At 38.9% G+C, this 20,050-nt stretch overlaps 1 long non-coding RNA gene across 1 annotated transcript in view; it reads right to left on the bottom strand.

The window, feature by feature from the left end:
- The window catches only part of LOC122456112, a 131,045-nt gene extending 112,109 nt beyond the window's left edge, over window positions 1–18,936 (bottom strand). Inside the window, exon 1 of the long non-coding RNA XR_006274791.1 lies at window positions 18,560–18,936. This is a non-coding gene — a long non-coding RNA (uncharacterized LOC122456112). The remainder of the gene's footprint in view (window positions 1–18,559) is intronic.
- Window positions 18,937–20,050: the final 1,114 nt, after the last annotated feature.

The following is a 20,050-nucleotide window of genomic DNA, read 5'->3' as shown; positions in this document are numbered from 1 at the left end:
CCCTGAGATGGGATATTAGATGGATGGGATCTGATTTACTATAGAAAACTCTTTCCTGGGTATCTGGCTGGTGAATCTTGCCCATGTGCTCAGGGTTTGGCTGATTGCCATGTTTGGGGTCGGGAGGGAGTTTTCCTCCAGGGCAGATTGGAGAGGCCCTGGAGGTTTTTTTTGCCTTCCTCTGTAGCATGGGGCATGGTTGACTGGAGGGAGGCTTCTCTGCTCCTTGAAGTTTTGAACCATGATTTGAGGACTTCAATAGCTCAGACATGGGTGAGGTTTTTCATAGGAGTGGTGGGTGACATTCTGTGGCCTGCGCTGTGCAGGAGGTCGGACTAGATGATCAGAGTGGTCCCTTCTGACCTTAGTATCTATGAATCTATGAATCTATGTGCCTAATTCTTGCTACCAATCATTTATGTTCATATGATCTTAACAGAATTTATGAGATTACACAAAAATCAGGAACAATGTTATCATCAATTTTGATATTTGTAGTATAGACGAATAGAAGAAATTCAGTATAAAGAGCAGCATATTGTGTTGCTACTGCCAAGTCAATTTGATCTTTTGACTACTAAATCAGAGCAGAGGTTCAATATCTACAAAAGTTAGCACTCTCTTTGTTGAAGCAAGCACATTTAGGACTGGATTCTACAAATGCTTTAGCACATGGATAGCTTTACCTTCAACTGAAGTCAACAGGATTACTCACATGAGGAAAGTATCACACATGCTTGAGTGTTGACAGGATTAGGCCCTTCGGTCTTGTCCACATTCAAGAACTAAACCATTTTTTAACCAAAACAGTTTAAGCATAAATGGTTCATGTCCATCCATATCAGCCATTGCAAGTTCACAGAAGCATCCACATTACCAGTTCTAAACAGATTCAGTTGCAATGGCTTGAGTACCTATCTCAGTTCCCAACCACAGTGCATTCTAGGAGATTCTGCAAACCCAGTCATGTACAATGTAACAGTACTGAGAATATTTGAACTCTTTCAGCTTGTGTGCGTCCACAGGGATGCTAAAGTCATTCAGGCTTAAACTGGAATTAGGCCTTTAAAAAAAAAAAAAAAGGTAATCTAGGTAGCACAGCTGGTAGCATGCCTATAAACTGCCTGGAGTACAAGTATACAAGGACAAAGTGTGTTGCAAACAGCATAGGAGGTTAAATTTCTTAGCCTGGTGAATTTCTTGCGTAGACGTCTTCAGTCTGCATACAACTACACATGAACAGCAGCAGTACTGCATGGATGCACTAATGTGGGTGCAATGAAAGCTGGGGGTGGGGGGGGAAACGGCAAGAAGAGTGATTATATATTAAATCAGATCCAGGCACAGGAAAACACTTTTTGTTTCTAGAAGAGTTAATTGCATGGTTTACATCTGGAATTAATACAGATTTTGCTTAATAAAAATAGCCACTACTTTGTGTTGTGCTCTGGAATGTGGAGTGAAAGGGCCAGATGTGGGCATCTCCCAGCATAGGTAATTGTGTTAAAGAAAATATTTAGGTGAATAGGCTAATTTTAGCTCATGAAGTAACAGTCATATTGTTATGGTGAGCAATATTAAAGGTTTCTGGGATTTGATTTCTTAATATAATAGAAGACACATTGGTGAAGAAATGTTTAAGAACTGTAACACCAATAAAAAACAGAAGATGGTTTTAGAATTTATCAAATGCTTCAATGAAGGAGTACAAAGTTTTGCTATACCCCCAATTATCTTTAAAATATTTACTTTACTAAAGAGCGTATGACATAGCTGTTTGTTTCTCTTGGAAGGAATAATCAAATGCCTTGATTGTTATACTTCGTAGTAAATCCATACTTTGGCACCAAATTGAAAGAGTAAAACTATTGCTACACAATTTCTAATGCTCTCCTGGGAGGCCACAACCATACTATACACTCATATACTGCCTGTAGTGCTCTGCAAATACTCAGCAAGGCTTCACAACAACCCTTTGAAGTAGACAAAGATCACTGCTCCAATTCACAGGTGTGGAAATGGAGGTTCAGAGAAGCTCATTGACTTGCCTAAGAGGCATAGAGATCTGATAGAACAAACAATGACCTAGTAGTCAAAAGACCTGAAATCCAACCCTAGTTCTGATGATGCCTGAATATTTATATTGCCATTGTGCACAGGAGCCCAAGTCCCAGACCAGGACCCCATTGAGCTGGGCACTGTACAAATGTAAAAATAAGATGGTCCCTGCCCAAGAGAGCTTATAATCAACATAATGAGAGTCTGTGGCCAAATCCCTTAATGAAGCCCCAGTTTTCCCACCTGTTAGGTAGACCCAACTGTGAAATGCTAGCCAGTCAGTGACAGAGCTACGACTAGAACTGAAGCACTCTTGGCTCGAAGCCACATGCTTAAACTACTAGACCATGTGGCTTTTGAGAAGGTTCTGTCACTTCCTCTTCCAGTATTTCCTTCTCAAAATATTATAAAAGTGTATTTTTGGATAAATTTGCCCTTTTGAGTTTTTGCAGCCATTTTAAAAGCAAAAAATGGCTGCATGAAAGCTTTGGTTTATTTGATTATTTCAAAACCCCATAAAATTGCTCTAAGTAAATGAAATCAGAAGCAGGCAAATTTTACTTGGCAAAAAACACATTACATGTTAACCCATCTCTAGCTCACTGCACCCTTTTCAGATACCTAGTTTAGAAGCTTTCATATAAAGAAGATGAGTTTAATGAAATGTAACTAAAAAGCCACATTAGATGGAGGAAAAAATATACACATTCTGCTCCTGAAGTGAAATAGGATAAAAACTGGGAGAACTAAGCCACATTATTTTCCTAATCCCACTCTGTTAGTGAAGGTAAACCCAATATCTTGATTGTGATAATTCACAGGTGAGAGAGAGAATGAGAATGAATGAATCCACATACAAAGACACACAATACAATACAGTAGAGTCTTCAACACATATAGTAGCTTTGGTAAGCAACCAATTTATTCCTAGAATAAGCTTTCCACCACTACCACCAGCACTACTGTTCCCCCGTTTTTTTGGCCTGGCGAGTATTTAAGGAGGTTTCTGAAGCATTGCTAGCAGTGATAAAAATTGGTCCACAGCAGATTCATTCATTATAACAGGTCAAATAAATATATTTTACCAACTATGCCTTTGTATTTTGTTATTCTTTTATCAAATATTCATACAAGCTCATTTCTCTGCTCTTGTGGTGCATATAAAGATGGATGCAAATAAAAATATTCTTTTAATGTGTTAATTCATCTATTCAATGTGTATTTAAGTATGCTTTATTTTATGGCTACAACCTCTGTGTTGTAAGCTTCTTAAACAGTACTGTTTTAGCAGATAAAAATTGTCAAATAGCTTTATACCAAACAAAAATACACAAATTATGTTGGCCTATTGAACTCTACATGGAGAGGCTACCAAGACAGCAGGTCTGGAAACAAGTGCTAACAGCAACAATCAGAAATAATGTGCATTATAGCTTTTTCTTCAACTTTAGTGTAATACCTTTAAGAAATATTTCTTCTTGATTTCATTTCACATACAAACAGGGGACTCAGGATAGCTCCCTTTGAAGTTAATGGGAGTCTTCCCCATAACTTCAGAGCCCAATCATACACACACTTGCATACAGAGCCTGGTTCAAAGCCTATTGATGGCAATGGTAGTCTCTCTTGTCTTCAGTGGATTTTGGATTAGGCTCATAAGTACCTCTATTCATGCAAGTACTCAAAAAAAAAAAAAAAAAAAAGATTAGATTGGGCTACTCATATTAGAAAGAGTATGTGTGCGTATCCAGTGCTTGCAAGGTCAAGCCCAAATAATTTCAGGCAAACCCAACCAAGATTTTTACAGAACATAAATGTTGCACAATAATAATAAACCTTAGCCTCTATGCAGTGCATTCATTAAATAATGGATTTTTGGAACAGCTGGATTATGCCAATATTTCTCTAAAATGTAAAGAGGAAAAAGTGTGGGGGGGAATTAAATTCAGTGTCACTGTTGCCAAAAAATGGACCCCTAAATGTTTCCAAGGCTTGCCACATTATTTTGTAATTATAAACTGTAAACCTAAAGCACTTACATGAATGGTTAGAAAATTTAATCTTTATCACTACTAGGACCAGATGACTACATCAGAGAGGATTCCCCCTCCACATGAATATTCATCCTTTCTAGACTGTTTGTGCCCCTGGTGCTTCCTGTCCCACAAAGTCTCATGAACAACGGGAAGGAATGTTTTGTGGAAGCAATGAGACTTAAATAAGCCAAGAAGAATTTTTTTTGAACAGAAGTATCCACATCATTATCTTCATCAATTGTTTGTATTACCATGGCAATTAGAAGTCATCCTGGACCATGACCCCATTGTACTATGGGCTGTACCAACAGAACAAAAAGACAGTCCCTGCCCCAAAGAGGTTACAATCAGATGCCTGATTCTAAGGACTATGGTCATCCAATCAGAATCATACCTTGTAACTAGCACATCCATTAATTTACAGACCAAGAATTACAGTATTCAGCAAATACTTTCAAACAATGACTACATTCATGAAAATTCCTACGGGCTCCCAGACAATTTGTGATCAGAAGAGAGGTACAATTCTGATGAATTATTCATTATGATTTATTTTATCTTCTCTAATCATCACACATGAATTACAGATAATTGCCAGTAAAATCTGACAGCTGAAAACAGATCTGTCCTCCCATTCTTATACATCTTAATTTTTCTTCCTTCAGCAACTATTTCTCAAAATTATTAACTCTGCCAAATGGTTTAAGATACAGCTTTTATGAAAGATGCTATTCAAAATAAATTTGCACTGTATAATGCAGTACTTTAAGAGCTCACCTTTATAAATTATATAAAAATGTATCAGTCCCCACACCACAAACTCCCTCAGTAAGAACACAAGCTCTTTATGTCTAGGACTAATCAATCTATCTTTTCGGCTAGGGGTTTCCTAATTAAAACCATGTTTCTATATAAGCATCTAACAAGAACATCTTAAAGCCTTATTTAAAATTGGAAGAGAACAGTATAAACCTGTACGGCTTTTAAATCTAACTACTTCCAGGTGCAAAGAGAACAGAACTTTAGTGCTGGGCAGCACTGCCTCCAACTTAACGGTTGGATGCCTTTGTTCCTGAAAGTGTAAGGTTTACCTCAGTTCTATGACTGCAGGTTTGTGTGTTGCATCACACCCTATAACAGATCACCAATGGGCTTAGTTTTATTGTTTTGTTTTATTTTATTGACTGCATGTTTTATTCAAGCTAATATACACCATGGTGGTAGGCAATAACATCTCAATTAAAACCCCAGTACTCTTCCTTTCCTGTAAGTTGCCAGCTCTGATCTTCACTTTATTATAGCTACATGCTAATTTTGAAAAGGAAGAAGAGAGGGGGGGAAAAGTCAAATCTGAAACAGTCCTTTTAAAGTGTTAAACTGGAAAGATACCTTTCCCAGGTAATCCTCAAAGCTAAATAGAAGCTTTCCCATACACCATACTTATTTATAGCATGGGCAAACAACCAAATCACCAGATAACTATTGTTTAGAAATGGGTGAGAGCCACAAAGTTCAAATCTAGATACAAACTTCACCAAAGGTTGATGGCAGTTGGATCTGGTACTCTGCTTCTGACCCATTTATAGATTCATAGATACTAAGGTCAGAAGGGACCATTCTGATCATCTAGTCCGACCTCCTGCACAGCGCAGGCCACAGAATCTCACCCACCCACTCCTATGAAAAACCTCACCCATGTCTGAGCTATTGAAGTCCTTAAATCATGGTTCAAAGACTTCAAGGAGCAGAGAAGCCTCCCTCAAGTCAACCATGCCCCATACTACAGAGGAAGGCGAAAAACCTCCAGGGCCTCTCCAATCTGCCCTGGAGGAAAATTCCTTCCCGACCCCAAATATGGCAATCAGCTAAACCCTGAGCATATGGGCAAGATTCACCAGCCACATACTACAGAAAATTCTTTCCTGGGTAACTCAGATCCCATCCATCTAATATCCCATCTCAGGGGATTAGGCCTATTTACCCTGAATATTTAAAGATCAATTACTTACCAAAACCCATTATCCCATCATACCATCTCCTCCATAAACTTATCAAGTAGAATCTTAAAACCAGATAGATCTTTTGCCCCCACTGCTTCCCTTGGAAGGCTATTCCAAAACTTCACTCCTCTGATGGTTAGAAACCTTCATCTAATTTCAAGTCTAAACTTCCTGGTGGCCAGTTTATACCCATTTGTTCTTGTGTCCACATTGGTGCTGAGCTGAAATAATTCCTCTCCCTCTCCTGTATTTATCCCTCTGATATATTTATAGAGAGCAATCATATCTCCCCTCAACCTTCTTTTAGTTAGGCTAAACAAGCCAAGCTCCTTAAGTCTCCTTTCATAAGACAAGTTTTCCATTCCTCGGATCATCCTAGTAGCCCTTTTCTGTACCTGCTCCAGTTTGAATTCATCCTTTTTGAACATGGGAGACCAGAACTGCACACAGTATTCTAGGTGAGGTCTCACCAGTGCCTTGTATAATGGCACTAAAACCTCCTTATCCCTACTGGAAATGCCTCTCCTGATGCATCCCAAAACCGCATTAGCTTTTTTCACAGCCATATCACATTGGCAGCTCATAGTCATCCTATGATCAACCAATACTCCAAGGTCCTTCTCTTCCGTTATTTCTAATTGATGCGTCCCCAATTTATAACTAAAATTCTTGTTATTAATCTCTAAATGCATAACCTTACACTTCTCACTATTAAATTTCATCCTATTACTATTACTCCAGTTTACAAGGTCATCCAGATCCTCCTGTATAATATCCCGATCCTTCTCCGAATTGGCAATACCTCCCAGCTTTGTATCATCTGCAAACTTTATTAGCACGCTCCCACTTTTTGTGCCAAGGTCACTAATAAAAAGATTAAATAAGATTGGTCCTAAAACCGATCCCTGAGGAACTCCATTGGTAACCTCCCTCCAACCTGACAGTTCTCCTTTCAGTAGGACCCGTTGCAGTCTCCCCTTTAACCAATTCCTTATCCACCTTTTGATGTTCATATTGATCCCCATCTTCTCCAATTTAACTAATAATTCCCCATGTGGCACGGTATCAAATGCCTTACTGAAATCTAGGTAAATTAGATCCACTGCATTTCCTTTATCTAAAAAATCTGTTACTTTTTCAAAAAAGGAGATTAGGTTCATTTGGCACGATCTACCTTTTGTAAAACCATGTTGTATTTTGTCCCATTTACCATTGACTTCAATGTCCTTAACTAATTTCTCCTTCAAAATTTTTTCCAGGACCTTGCATACTACAGATGTCAAACTGGCCTGTAGTTACTGGGATCACTTTTTTTTCCTTTCTTAAAAATAGGAACTATATTAGCAATTCTCCAATCATTCGGTACTACTCCTGAGTTTACAGATGCATTAAAAATTCTTGCTAATGGGCTTGCAATTTCAGGTGCCAATTCCTTTAATATCCTTGGATGAAGATTATCTGGGCCTCCCGATTTAGTCCCATTAAGCTGTTTGAGTTTCGCTTCTACCTCAGATATTGTAATATCTACCTCCATATCCTCATTCCCATTTGTCATGCTACCATTATCCCTAAGATCCTCTTTAGCCTTATTAAAGACTGAGGCAAAGTATTTGTTTAGATATTGGGCCATGCCTAGATTATCTTTAACCTCCACTCCATCCTCAGTGTTAAGCGGCCCCACTTCTTCTTTCTTAGTTTTCTTCTTATTTATATGGTTATAGAACCTTTTACTATTGGTTTTAATTCCCTTTGCAAGGTCCAACTCGACTCGACTTTTAGCCTGTCTCACTTTATCCCTACATATTCTGACCTCAATTAGGTAGCTTTCCTTGCTGATCTCTCCCATCTTCCACTCCCTGTATGCTTTCTGCTTCTTCTTAATCACCTCTCTAAGATGCTTGCTCATCCAGCTTGGTCTACAACTCCTGCCTATGAATTTTTTCCCCTTTCTTGGGATACAGGCTTCCGATAGCTTCTGCAGCTTTCATTTAAAGTAATCCCAGGCCTCCTCTACCTTTAGATCCATAAGTTCTTCAGTCCAATCCACTTCCCTAACTAATTTCCTTAATTTTTGAAAGTCAGCCCTTTTGAAATCAAAAACCCTAGTTGCAGATTTATTTTTGTTAATCCTTCCATTTAGTTTGAACTGAATTAGCTCATGATCACTTGAGCCAAGATTGTCCCCTACAACCATTTCTTCTATGAGGTCCTCGCTACTCACCAAAATTAAATCTAAAATGGCATCCCCTCTAGTCGGTTCAGCAACTACTTGATGAAGGAATCCATCAGCTATCGCATCTAGGAAAATCTGAGCCCTATTATTATTACTAGCACTGGTCCTCCAGTCTATATCTGGAAAGTTAAAGTCTCCCATGATCACACAGTTTCCATTAGTATTTCTATATTGTGTTCTCCTGTTGAAGAGTAAATAGGTGTTAGTAATAAGACAACTGTGCAAGCAAATAACTGGAAACCATGGTGGATTCTGCTATAGCTCATTCAGTTCCTTGGACATTAGAGCTTATTATACTGAGAGAGGGAATGTTGGACAGGACACAGTTGGAATTTTTAACCTCTTTAAAGATCAATGGCATTTTTTAAGTTTCCACCAGGACAGCCACAAGAAACAGGAAGATCGGTTGTAGTTTAACATCTCCTCTGAAGGATGGCAACTCTAATAATACGGCACTGCAGCGTCAACATTGGGTGCGAGCTCAAGTCTTGCTAAAGGACTTGACAGTGAAATATGACTTCTTGGCCCAGTGACAAAAATGCCACTGACTGAAACCTACTGATCTTACAGATAGACAGGCTCCAACTAGCGGACACACTTGGTTATTGTAAATCCAATTCTTCCTGGGCAAGTTAATTTACCTGGTTTTTATAGCACTTGCCAGCAGAGTATGCAAGATCCTCCCATACAACAACCCTGTGAGGTAAGGAAGGGTTATTCTTCCATAGATACCAGGATTATGCCATAGTTCCCTATCTGTAACACTTTAAAATGAAATTTATTTTTATTTATTTATTTTTAATATGGATAAATCATTTATACTCTATAGTACAACTCTTTAAAATGTATTTTGGTTATACAGTAGGAAATTCAAGAACGTGATCATTCTGTTACTTATAAATAAGAACTCAAACAGCCATTATTTTCCTTACTAAAGGTAATTGAATTTATGAAGTTTGCTAGGTGTATTCACACAGTTATCTGAATATGGTAATAGAAAGAAAGCAGAACTCATTTTTATAAAGGACAACTATATTAACAGGAATATCCCAGATCTTCAAAGGGCCAAAAAAAAAAAACAAAAAAAAACCCACATAAACTGTTTTCAAATTCCTCACAATGCTGTCATCAGTGTAGGTCATTTCCATCCACAGTTGGACATTATCCAACCCTTGTTTTCTTGGCATTTGTTAAGACTACTGAAAGTCTAACTGGCTTTCTCTAGACCAGAGTTATGTGGAAGTCAGTCTCTTAAATGTAAGAGCTCTGCATATTAAAAAAAACAAAAACAACAAAAAAAAACACAACAACCCCAACCAATTTTTATCCACCCTTGCATATACGTAAGAAGCCATTTTATCTGGTACTTATAAGATCACTTCTGAAACATGTCTCCCAATTATAAGATACTTAAGGCCTGATACGCCTCACATCAATGTAACTCCATTGACTGGAGTATATAAGAGAGGAGAAAGAGACCTTAGAGCCCAATTCTGCAAGATATTGGAGTCTTCTGCAAGGTGCTAAATGCCCTCAGCTCCCATTGATAACAGGAATCAGCATGACTGCTTGCACATTGCTGAATAAGTGTATTTCATGATCTTCTGTTAGCCTGGCAATATGAGGGTTGAGGTTGGGAAACTCCTGAAACTTGGTAGTAGTTCAATTGTGTGATATTTTGCTTGAAAACTTTTTCACATGACCTTCAAATACCTCTGTAGTCACTTATATAACGTATATCGACAACTGCTTGTGACAGCAGTGCTCATCAAGTACAATCTTCTGTGCTACTTAAGTCATCCATTAAGACCAAAAAGCATTCTGTTCCATAGGCCTATGGGAGATATCCTACGTCAGGGATATTTCTACCCTCCCCTGCTCAACACCCAATGGCTCAGAACATACGATTAAACTCAAGATGTAAAAATGTAAGCAGCAACTTTAGCCTAGAAGAGATTGTTAATTTAATATTTTATTTTGGTGTAATGGAATGCCTAAACTGTATTAGTCTATTCAGCCACTAGGTGGCCTAGTGTATAACAATTTAAATGCACCTCAGCCATACCTGGCAGAGGATTAAAGGATCTTGTGATGAACACATCTGGTGTATAAGCAAACTCTGTAGCCAGTCTACATCTGATAGAGAAGAACATGCCATGGTATCAGGAGTAAAACGAAGACCAGAAACAGAAGGAAAAAATAAATAAGTAAATTTTGCAGGATCTCCTCAATATGTCACTCTTCAACGCCCCAGAGGGCTTCAGCTTTGGCAAACCTTCAGAATTAACAGACTGGAAGCAGTATTTTTCAAGATTTTGAATTGCAAACAAACTCCACAAAGGAGCTGGAGATATACAGGCATCTTCATATATAGTATGGGGAAGCAAGCAGAGCACAACTTTAAATCCTTTGACGTTGCTGAAGAAGTCACAAAGAGGACAAAGGATTCTGGCTATGTTCAATATAGACTTTATACAGTTTATGAAAGAGCATGTTTTCACCAGAAAATTAAAGAGCTAGGGCAAAATGTTTTGTAAGAGCTCTGCATACAATGGCTGAAAAAATGATTTTGGGAAGGCAAAACATGAACATATCGGAAACAGGCTGGTTACTAGGTTAACAGATAAAAACCTTTTACAGTTTTTCCCCAATCCTACAATTGACAGGATATTTAACCCTAGCGACAGCTACTGAAATAGCAAAACATGCTGAACTACTGAAATAGCAAAGTCTAGAGAAACGTGAAAAACCTGAAACTAGCTTAGAAAAATGGTAAACAGACACTTGAGTGTTAAAAAAGTCATCATAAAACCCCTGAGGCAAGGAGAGAAAACTCTCAGGGTAGGAGGGACAAATTTCAGCCTACATGCACAATGTATGGAAAAGAGATGATACATGTCCAGTTGGGATGCACAGTGTAACAAATGCATGAAATATGGACATTTTACAGCTGTTTGCTGCACTAAAGCAGTCAGGTAGTTGACTTGTATGACAGATAATCATGATTCATTGTTTCTAGGATCTGTCACTTGTGATGACAGAGCCTTCAGAGTATGAAAAGGAACGTTCATGGCAAGACTATTGACTTTACAATTGTCTCAGGAGCTGATATCAGTCATCTCAAAAGGAGTTTACAACCACCTTTAACCCCTCCCAAAGTTGAATTCACCTGACAACTCTGACTAGCCCTGGAGGTATTTTGAACTGCATGGGTACCATTCACCACAGAAAAACTTAAAGCCAAAAGCCATGCATTCAGAGTGCATGTGATCGAAGGACCACAGACCAAAAGTCTTCTCAGCTGCATTGACAGCCACGATGAGCCTACTGAGAACTGTGGAAGAACGGGATGGAATATTTGGTGGTATTGTACTAGATCTGCTTTCAAAAGTCCAAGTAACCTGAAGAGATAATCCTCAACAATACAGTGTACATACACCTCACAGGATTCCTGTCCCATTACTACATAATGTCGAAACTGTGTTAAAGAGGATGGAGTTGATTGGCATAATCAAGAAAATCTGAGCCAACAGCATGGTGTGCCCCACTGGTATCAGTTATATAGAAAATGGAAAAATACAAATGAGTATTTTTAAAAGACTTAATGAAACAGTTGTGTGTGGTGGGGGAGGAGTGAAGAATATATCATCTTAATAGGACTTTTTGCCCAAAGTGAAAAGAGGTACAGTATTCCCCAAGATGGATGCCTCAAGTGGATTCTGGCAAATTCTTTTAGCCAAAGAAAGTGCTAAACTGACTACATTTATTACACCCTTTGGAAGATTTTGCTTTTGAAGATTACCTGTGCACCTAAAATGGCAGAATTGTTTATCAACACAAATGGAGTTGTGATTTTCATGGACAATATCTCGATATATGGATCTTCAATAGAAGAACAATCAGAGCAAACTCTAAAATGGCAGATAAAGAAAAAGAGAGACAACTCCTCAAAGATTCCAAACCAACCACAGCCCAGAGTTGCAACTAATAGACAGCCAGATGACCAAGCTATTACATGTTTAGGTTGTGTAATTAGAAATCCAGTATGTTCCAGAGACACTTAACAGATTAATATATATTGAACTTCAAAGACAGCATGGTAGTGTAAATATTGTAGGAATCAGGTTACAGAGTAGCAGCCGTGTTAGTCTGTATTCGCAAAAAGAAAAGGAGTACTTGTGGCACCTTAGAGGCTAACAAATTTATTTGAGCATAAGTTTTCGTGAGCTACAGCTCACTTCATCGGATTGTAGGAATGTAGAACTTAAAGGGTGAGATGTAATAGAATGCTAAACTATTATAGTTTTCAGCCATTAAGTGACACAGTGTGTAAAATATGTTATTTAAACTAAACTCAGCCATACCCGGCAAATCATTAAAGGATCTTACAATTAATACATCTGGTGTATAAGCAAGCTCTGTAGTCAGTCTGCATCAGAAGAACATGACATTTGGTAGCAGGGAAAAGTGGTTTTGACATCATTCCAAGGAACAGGTAATAGGAAGTTTTGAAATTGAAAGATTAGAGACTAGAATTTAAGAAGGTGTTTGAATTAAATTGTCAAGAAAATTAGAAAAGATTTAAGTTTATTTAATAAAGATCTAAATATTTTAGCAACAGAGAGAGAAAGTGAAGTTCACAGAGCTGGTAGAATAAAATAATCTCATCCCTACTTGAAATTTCACTAGATTCAATAATCAAAACACATAACTACTGCTTTTGAGTCAGTTAAAGAAAAATACCCAGATTTATCATGATGATAGCATAATTTTTTTAATGAGAAGATATGCAGAAAGGTGATTAAAATATAAGTTCTCTGATACAAGTTAAGAAAATTGAACCCTACCATGGAAAATTAGCTGAAACTAGCAAGACATGGCACACAAGTCTAGCTTCTGCAACACATTGACCTCGAGATCAAGTTTACCATTGGCATTCTCTCAACTCATGTTTTATTAGTTACTACCTCTATCCATTAACAAAAGGAATTTTATGAATGCTCAAGGATAGGGAAATAAGTCTAGTGGTCTTGTTCCAGTTGCCAATGGGCAGGTGTCCACATAACAAAAACCACCACAACTGGGACTAGTACTGGCAATCTCAAACCGTCTCCAAGGACTGACCTCATCCAGGGAGGTGACCCCTCCCTGCCAGCATTCAGGCAGATTGGCAGGGCAGGGCAGTGTAAGGAAGCTTGTATCTGTTCCATACATTACTGACAAAATTCACCCCTTTGTGAAGGGTCCAGGTAAATCTCTCAGCACCACAGAAGCCCCATAATAGCTCTAAGGCAGAAGGAGGTACAAGGAAAGCAGCTGTGTAAGGGAGCCCTGCGCATCCACTTATATGCATGGGAAGTGGCGTCTGAACTGACTCCAATAGGCTAGCACAGAGGTGAGAACTGGGTGAGATCAGGCACCCCTAAATTAGTGCAAAAGGACAGCAACTGCTACGGTCTTCCACAGGTTGGTGCAGGAGGCATGGACAAGGGGCTGTGCTTGGGGAACCAAGCCCTAGGAGGTGTATTTCATGCTCCCAATCCCATGCAGGATAACTTCATAAAGTCAGGTTATTCTTACTTTATTATTTATAAAAGTTTGTTAAGCTCTGCCAACATGCACAGCACTGTGCAAGAGACAATAGAAAGTCACTTCCAAACAAAAAAACAAAACAAAACAAAACCAGCCTTTGTGCAGGAAACCTGAAATTGACCCAAATAAAAGGACTTCTGTCTCCAGGACCTTTAATACAGCATTCATCGTGAAGACATTCACTCGGAAGAAGTTTTAGAGCCAAAAAAATAAACTGATCTATATCAGAAGTCTGGGACTGCAAATTAACAAAAAGATTTTCCTTTAAACCACTGACAGTTTCTTTTTAAATTTAAGTCTTTTAAATTACAAAAATGCTTCCATTAAAATATGATTCATACTTTTAATAGTGCAATACCACAACATGTACAACTCCTCACTTGGGCCATACAAAAATGTTATCTTAGAGAGATATGTGCCAGATTCTCAGCTGCTCTAGACTGATGCATCTCTACTCAAACCAATAAATCTATGCAGATTTATGTCAGCTGAGGACATGGTTTTATATATATCTATCTATCTCACATATACACACACATCCCCCTACACCTTTCTGAGTCATGAACAAACTCACAAATTTAAGATCCAAATTTATTCCCTGTTGATAGAAAGAAAAAACTATAATTCTTAATGGTTCATAGTATGTATTAAATTATTGTTTTTAAATTCTAAATGTTAAATCCCAAGTAATTTGATTTCTGCCGTATGGAGAATATTGTACGGTACTGCTACAGAGGACATCATAAACACAATATTAAAACTAGTTAAAGTTATCCTCTTATGACATGGCAAATATAAAATATGAATAAAGACTGAAAAAAGTCTTGTTCCATACCAAGTCTTGTTGTGTGAACATTTTTTCAAACAGTTTGACTTTTTATCTTTTTGTAAAAATGTCACTGATCCTTTATTTCTGAGCTCAGTGCACTCAAATTGTGTACTTTAGCACTATACTAATTGAAAATCCTTACTGTACCCTACCTTTTGTACATGAGAAATTCCATGAACAGCTTCAGTACTCACTTTAAAGTAATCTACTTATGGTATAATTTGTGCACAAAAATACCTTTGTTAAAGCAGTCACTGTTTCAAGAGTAATGTGAGTTTCATGATACAAATCTACCATTAAACAATAAAGGCAACAGCGCAAGTTCAGGACTCTATTGGCATAGATTCTTTATGTGTCCAACAGTTACAAAAGCCATACATCCAAGTCCCTCACGTGATCGAGACCCACACAGGGCTGGGGGTAAGGAGGTATAAAACAAATATTTCCTCTAAAGAAGTCAATGGAAAAGCTCCCATTGGACTTCATTTTACAGGATCAGTCCCTATGTGCACAATGGACCTCACTTTCCTCTTGACTGATTTTAATAAGACTCCCGATTTACACTGGTCTGAGATGAGAATTGGGTCCAAAGTTTCCAGGCTACAGGGGGTCAAATTCTGACATGGTGTAAATGGGATGTTGTTGATTTCATTGAATCAATGGAATTGCATCCATTTATACCAGGGCTAAATTTGGCCCACTGCCTGTCCTATTTAAATAGTCAAGGAGAGTGATGTTACCAGAGGACTTTAAGGTTTAGGACATGAAATTGAAACAGAAGGGCAGGGATGGGGACATATAATTGTAAGAAGTTCTAAAAGAAACCAAAAGCTAAAAGGTGTTACCTGTTTAAGATTGTTATATAAAATTCTCTTTGCTAGGAGAATATTGGCTGATGTACATAGGTCAGCAGTTAACAGATATACACATCCAACTACAAAAAGTGTTTGGCTTATTTAGCTAGATCCTGCAGAAGCTGCCTTTTTTCTTCCGTTAGAACTGAAGCACTACTGAGGATGATTGTTCTTTATAAACAAGCTACATGTGAGAGATGCATCCATAATGCCCTTCTAGAGAAATCTGGGTAAGCATCCTCAGTACATTTAATATCTTTCTAGTAGCCGAGATTGTGGAGGCATAGGGATTATTTTACATTTTTCTGGATAAAGTTGATGTTGTGCTCCATCTTACTGCTTTGTGCAGAGGGTGTTGTCATTCCTCTTTGACGACACACTGCTATCCCTGTCTTGCACCAAACCACATCTTTAGAGAAGGACCAGCAAAACCCCATTCCTTCCAGAGTTTTGGGAGCACATAGCTGATCTCCTCCTCCCATGTGACTATTTTCAGAGCTGGTTGATAGATATTCTCCCATAAATCTTGATGAAGTCTTATTGCCATCATCCTGAGGTCTCCCAAGAGATCTGGACCCAATAGCAATGGAGAGGGACATGAGTAATGGAAAGAGGGAGGAGTAGGTGTTGCAGCCCCTTTCAGCCCCAGTGGCAGATAAGGAGGCCAAAGTTTAATCGAGTTTTCAGCACTTTGGCAGCAGTTTGTTTCACATCCTGGTTTTAGCTAAACTGATCCACTTATCCCCATTCCAGGTTGGGATCTTGCCTCTCATTTCTTCCCTCCCTAACTTTTTTGAGGGATGCTGTTTTATTTCAGTGCTGGCCCTCTGCTTTTGAAGACCATTGTCCCTTTTGGACTGGTTTTCCTAGAGCCTTGACAAAAAAAAAGGGGGGGGGAGCGGGGGGTGAAGGAGCCTCTTGATTGGATAGGACAATTTCTGATAAATTGATGCGACAATAGTTGGTAGGCTATGAGGGATGCAATGTGGTCCAGTATTTAGAGTTCTGGACAGGGAGTCAGGAGACATGGTGTCTAGTCCCAACTCCGTTTGTATGGCCAAGTCATAGCAAATCAAAATGTAAGATAGTCAAAGGAAAAGTGACTAAGAGTGATGTAATCAAATGCCAAACTAACAAGAGGTACAGGGAGGACAAATCTTAGACCTGAAGGGCGAGGGTGAAAAGAGTAGGAAGAGTTTATTCTCCTTCAGTGACCTCCTCCCAAAGGACAATTCAAAATTCATTTTGTTAATGTTCATTCATTGTTCATCCACCACACTCTCTTACCTAGCTCAATTAGTCACTGCTTACTCCAGTCTTGACTGGCCTGCGTCTCTCCATTGCCCCAACCACAATTAGATCAATCAAAGTTTCAAATTTAGGCACCTAAATAGCAGGCTGATTTTCAGGATGTGCTGAGCATTGTCAATAGGACATTGGGAGCTCTCAGGTCAATGGGAACTGCAGCTCTTTAGTGGCCTCACTTTAGCCTTTTTCTGTGTTTTCTCCACCCAGTGGCCACTAACAAGAATAATTCTCCGTATTAAAAACAGATTACACTTGTCCAAAATACCTCTAGTACTATTGTAAACTGTAGTTTTCTGGACCACAACTGCAGAATGCCACATATGTTTAATAAGACATCAAGTCTATGGACAGTTGAGACGTATTGCAAAGCAGACAGAAGTGTGTGTGTGTGTGTGTGTGTGTGTGTGTGTGTGTGTGTGTGAGAGCGAGAGCGAGAGCGAGAGCGAGAGCGAGAAGAGTGAGGTGCCCCAAATGAAACTGCAGTGCCTGTGATGTGAACTTACACATGGTCTGTACATTAGCCACAGGGAACAAAAGGCACTATAAATACAACTTGGAGTTGACAGAAGGATTTGGTAGCAGCAGCAGAAAATAGAATATGTTGAGAGATATTGCCAGAATTAAAGCATAGAAATCTACTTCAGAACCTCATCATTTCACATGAATTAACAGACTGATGGAGTCTCCTGACCTATTTCAAACCTATACAGTAAGATCTAAGATTTCTTGTCAGGTTGAAGTTTTATAGTCACTTGAACTGATGTGATGGCTTAAGAAACTACAGCTCATTGTGACGCTCTTGTAGAATGTTTAAAAGTAGCAGCCCTCCTCTCTGGCCCAACCATAGACTAGAAGTAATGAAACCATACTGCATTTATAATTTAATTTGGGGCTTTATTATTCAACCATAGATCTGAAAAATGTTCTGCTTCTCTAGATGATGAAAGAGTGCTACAGTAGCCAGCTGGCAGAATTAGAAAGTTACATTTATGTTTCATTACCAATAGCTATTGAATTAACTCTGATTCTATAAGAATGCTCACAAGATTTATTCAGTCTGGTGTATTTTTAAAAGTAGTTTTAGTATGAGTCTACAAGGTGTGAGTGTATATGTATGTAAAGTGGACATACCTCAAAAGAAAAAAAATCTGAGGGATATATGCACTTTCCTCCTATTCATAATTCAGTCCTTCATCTGACACATAACTAAGGGCACTCCTATATGAATCTGCTTTTAAAAAACTAGGCATACACAGTTACAGTTATGATAGCCACAAATGATCCCCAATCTACTTTGATCCACAAACTGTGGGTACTGAAGCCTCCCTTAACTGCTTCTTTCTACCCATTTCTGGGGAAGGCAGCCCAAATTTCTTGTCAAATGCCAACAAAATTCTACACCCCAAATATTAATCAAAGTACAGTGGGCATCCAGCATAATTGTTCACACTGTACCACAATCTCTTTTCCCCTCAATAGTAGCTTGGAGCTGGAAGCCATTCTAAATGGGAGTTTAGCGATAAGACTGGCTGGATGGTAGGATCAGGAAATAGGAAACGTCTGGGACATCCAAAATACCTTTCAAATGATTGGACTCATGTTAAATCTTGAGGGTAAAATATTGGCCTGTCACAGGGTGCTTCACTCACCATTGGAGCGTCTCCTTCTTGCCACATCTGGGGATTAGCTCTGCCAGGTCAATGCACCTTTCTGAGGTTGCATTCCATCACTCTTGCTCTCTCAGTACTCAACCACACCTGCTTTGTAGCTTGACCCTCTGGCCAAGTCACTGTGGTTTTCCCTTTGGAGGTGGGGGTTGTATGCCCCCAAAGTCTTTTGGGACCCACTTCCCCTTAAGAGTAGTGCAACCCAGTGACTGGAAGGGGAACCCAGGCCTGCCCTTTTCACTGTGTTCCAGTCCAGAGACCCTACAGCAAGCAGTCATGGTCTGCACAGTCCCGAACCTTGCTACTATATCCCTAGGCTACTTCCTACCTTGCCTTCTTTCACCCTGAAAGTGACTGCAGTTTCTCTGCCTATAGCCCCTCCTGCTCTCAGCCACAGGGGGTTATACAAACCCCTCCTGTTCCTGTCCAGCTGAGACTCATCTCTAATTAGTCCTTGCTCCCTGGCTCCTCCTCCAGGTGCAGCCTAGAAGGTTCATTGCCTCACCTGGACACCTTCACCTCCCCAGGCTTTGTGTGCGGTGGTTACCCATTACAACTCCATTAAAATCAATGGCAAAACTCCTACTGACCTCAGTGGATCCATGAGTTCACCCCTAGGGTTTGGACAGGGACCTAGCGAATGTGTCCAGGATTATTTAAGTCTCTCTGAAAAGGTAGGGGTTGGACATCCTTACAGAAATAGGCTAAGGAGTCTCTAGAGACTGCATTTGTTTATATATTATTTTTATCTTTTTTAAAAAAGACTATACATTTTAGTAAATATGTATATTATTCAAAGTTATTCAGTGAATTGCTTACATGAACATATTTCACTCTAAGGAAAGCCCACAGATTCTCACTGTGACTATTACTTCAGTTTGTCACTAATCATAGTTCACTATTCATATGTTTTCATTGATCACCTGGCATTCTTCTTTTCCTTAACTGAATGACTCCCAAACCTACAGAGAGCTTTGACGAAAAAAGACTGGTATATAGTTGTACAAGTACTGTGTGAAAACATATTTGCACAAATATTCATACCTGCCCTTCCTGCCAAGATTCTTACAAACACAGTTTGCTCAAAATCTAGCCCTGTTAGGGGTTTCTAGAAACCTCTATTACTATAGAATTTCAATTTGAAAAGCAAATAAGGATTGGAAATACCATCCAGACAGACCTATCTTTTCTAGTTGAAGGCCTGACTGATAATACTTATTTCCAGTATTTGCTCAGCATTACCCCAAAAGATTTTAGCTTATTCCCCCCCCCCACACACACACACACACACCCCTACCTTGAGTCTATGGTTTATGATAATAAGAAACAATAATTAAGGAAAGAGGGAAGTCATCTAATATGATTGTCCTCAAAGTGCTGTAATATTACATTATAAAAGGATCAGTGACACAACCCTTAGCTAAAAGGCCTGCATGCAAACAAAAGAGATTATTTGAGGACTGTATAATACAC

The sequence above is a fragment of the Dermochelys coriacea genome, chromosome 10 (genome assembly GCF_009764565.3).
Source record: "Dermochelys coriacea isolate rDerCor1 chromosome 10, rDerCor1.pri.v4, whole genome shotgun sequence".
In the NCBI taxonomy this organism is placed as follows: Eukaryota; Metazoa; Chordata; order Testudines; family Dermochelyidae; genus Dermochelys; species Dermochelys coriacea.
This window is presented reverse-complemented; position numbering and strand designations above follow the sequence as displayed.